Raw genomic sequence first — 3,570 nt, 5'->3', positions numbered from 1 at the left:
TGTTTGTGTGGGGGGGGGGGGTGGCAGCGAGGAGCACAGATCTTTGTTCTTCAGTTTGAGGAGAAGGCTGTTTCTTGTTTCCCAATGAAAGGAGCCTAGAACTTGCAGAGGGCACAGAGGACATGACCCAAGTAGGTTACTGTTCCGTTTGGGTAATGGAATGAAGTGGTGAAGCTCAAGTTGGTTCTCAAGTTCTCTTCTAACTTGTAAATTGTTTTCCATTTTTTTCCTTCAAATACTGGCTTATGTGACCTAGTCTAGTGCTGACCTTGTGAAATGATTTATTTTCCCTTGGGAAGAGGTGCCATAGGGGAGGAGAATGTATGGTGAGTGGAAGTCTTTAGCTGGCCCTGTTTCCTTTGGACTGTCACCTTGGCCGAGTGGAGATTTACCATGATGGGACATGGTTCAGTTTCTCAGTGCTGTGAGCTGGATGTGTTTGTTAAGGTGTTCAGGTAGCTGTAGGCACTTCAGCTCTCTGTTCTCCTGGATAATGCTTATTCAGTTTTAATATTCATTTACCTCCTTTGTGGCTCAGGAACTAGCAAGTCAAACTAGAGTGACAGCAGCTGGGGCCAGTGGTAGACGCCTGTGGTAGATGCCAGTGGTTACGGGGAGGAGAAGCATTTCTGAGGAAAGCTTGGAGATCACTGATTGGAATGGAAGACACCAATATCTGAATAGCCTTCCAACAATTTCCTAATCTCTAAATCAACAAGGCCGTAGCTCAGAAAGCTGCTTCCCCAGTAGGCATGCTGGCCTGGTGGGAGGAAAGGTTTCTCTAGCGATTCAAAGGGCTGACTTTGGCCTGTTACTGTTTTAGGGAGATAGTCTGTCAGCACCTTTTTATTTTTGACTTGCTGCTGAAAACAGCTGCTTGACCTGCAAAGATACAGGAAGCAGATAATTTTGGGGTAGGGAGTTCCCAGTTGTGGGGTTTTCAAGCACAGGAGATCAGGGTCCATTTATCTCCTTTCTTAGAGTACAGTGCAAAATGTATAAGGGACAGCTTCTTATCTTTCTCTTTTTTTTTAAACTATGGGTAAATTAAGAACGATCAAGAAAAACTTCTTCAAAGAAGGAGTGGAAAAGAAGATCACACCTGGATGATGTTGAAACTCTTAATTTTTTAGTTGGTGCCTAGATACCATGGTGACTGGCATACTAGGAATACATGCCTAGAACTGTGAGGATTGCTAAGTCCATCTATGTCTGCTGATGAGCTTGACCTAAGCCTCAGTCCTAAGAAAACAGATTCTGTTACAGCCAGTGCCATGTAGACCTGCTTTTGGAAATAAATGACTTCACATTTGGTTGGAGTTGCAGTAAAGAAGATGCAGATCTGGGCAGGTACAAGACTAAAATCAAGCTGAATGCTTCCCTCTCCCCAATGAACAGCTCAGGTGCTGGTAAAACTATTCCTGTGGCACCCTCGTAAGTACTTCTGCTCGGTATGCTTTGAGCTGGGCCTAGCTGTTATCAAGAGAAGGGCAAGGAAGTGACATGTACCAGTACTGAAGCACAAAGTCTTCCCCTTTTCCCTGATGCCAAGTTCTCCTTTAACAGTACCCTCTTCTGTGCAGTGTACTCATTTGCCACTCTATGTTCTGGGTTTAATGCAGCATGGAGAGACAGAAAGAATATTGTTTTTCTTGTCTTAAATCACTTCCTTCAAAACCAGTGTGGAGCTTAATCCCAAAGAACAGAAACCTCCTATCCCAGGGTGAGGCAGACATGCCCTGGCCACGCTGAACTGCTCACAGGAGATGCATGCTCTGTCCGAAGGTACATCCTGTTTTGTCAGGGTCACTGTTGCTGACCAGCTTTTTTATAGAGGACTCAGAGTTTCAGAAATATATTTTTGTAGACAACAATTAAACTGTGAAGCATTTAAAAATAAAGCATGTAAACAAAATTTTACAGCAATGTTCCCTGTGCAGAAGTCCTTCTCACTTCAGTTCTTTCCTGGCTCTTGTTAGAAAACCTGTTTGGCTATTTCTTGGATATATTTTAATAAAGTTCTGGAACAAATATGGCTGCAGTTTGGTGGTAGGGGTGGCCCCACCTAATGCATGCTGTGAGAGGTGGGAGAAACAAAAATCCATGGCTGCATTAGTCCCCTTTGAAGAACCAAGCTTCAGAAGAAAATCTTCCAAATGATGTCGTGTCCTACGTTAGCCGCTTTATACGTTATTAGAGTGGCCTGTTCTTGGGCTTTGCTGTGGGAAAGTCAGGGGGGGTCTGATGCCTGCTTTTATGTCAGTACTAGATTTATAATTAGTGATTCTGAGGAGGGACTTGGGAGATGTTGCTCTGGGGGACATAACCTGTTACCTGTGGAGAGTGGGTCGTGTTCACGCTTTCTTGTAACACAGGAAGACCTGCCAGAAGTGAATGCTTGCTTATACAGGGCAACACCTGTCCATAGAGCTCACGGCCCTAACATAATGATGAAACGAGCATAGAATTCAGGAAGGGGTGAGATGCTTAGGTGGCTAAGCGAACACATGGCTATTTTAGTCTTTTATAGGATCAGTAAGTTCTTGGGATTTGGAGCATAAATCAACTGCTAACGGAAGTTAGAGAGGCCCTTTGACCTGTGGCAGATTGAACCATAATCCAGTCTAAGGTGTCCTGCACCCCTGAAACATCCCATGTTGGCCGCTGTCCAGAGATGCTCACCTAGGTGAGCCAGCAGCCTGACACAGAAGTGAACGATCGCGGTTTGTCTCCTTCACCGATTCTAAATTTGCTTGAACATGCTTGTGCAGAGCCTGACTCCTGGGCAGGTGGGCGCTCCTACCCAGTGACCCAGTCTTCTAGAGTCCATAGCCACCGTGGCTGGAGGGCTCAGGTGCGTGTTGTGTGCCGCTCTTCGTTTGGCAAGAGACCACTTGCAACAGCTGTATAAATCGGATCCTGCTGTTTGAAAGCATTTCTGTGTGTGACGCTGTAGTAGATGAAAGGAATATTGACATCTGGTTTGAATTCTTCTAGCTTCGCTTTTCAGCCACTGGATACAGTTACGCCGCTGTCACTGTGGTGAAACAGGCCTGTAGTATTCAGTGTCTCTTTCCCTGTGTGCATCCTTAAGAAACTGATCAGGTTGCCTCAACTTTGTTGTTTGATCAGGTAAATCAAGTCTGGTAAAGCCTGCTTTCCTGACCTCAAATTAGGGCTTTAGTTGTTATGTAAAGGACCTGGATTGTCACCTGGTGCTCTTACTTGGCTGTGGGCTTTTCTTTTTGTTCTCTGCTCCCCGTGGACTACGCCAGGTTCCTCATCATGCGTCACTGAGGAGACCAGTTTCTGGGAAGTGGAGATGGGTTATTTTTTATTTCTGCTGCTGAACTTGTACCCAAAAGCTCCACCCCGGTTTTACCAGCCGCTGCATCGCTTGGCCAGCGCCTATCCGGGTGAGTGGCGACAGGAAGGCGACTGGTGACAGCTCGCTCCGGTCCGTGGGCAGGCGGCTCCTGAAAGACCAACAAGAAACCGCCTCCGCACCAGAGCGCTCGTGGCTGCGCCGCCGCTTCGCTGCGGGGCGGGGAGGGCCGGAGGGCAGGTCCG

This window comes from Gavialis gangeticus, unplaced genomic scaffold, assembly GCF_001723915.1.
Source record: "Gavialis gangeticus isolate Ggan-Ray unplaced genomic scaffold, GavGan_comp1, whole genome shotgun sequence".
NCBI lineage: Eukaryota > Metazoa > Chordata > Crocodylia > Gavialidae > Gavialis > Gavialis gangeticus.
The sequence above is the reverse complement of the archived record's forward strand: the minus strand, read 5'-3'. Positions refer to the sequence as shown.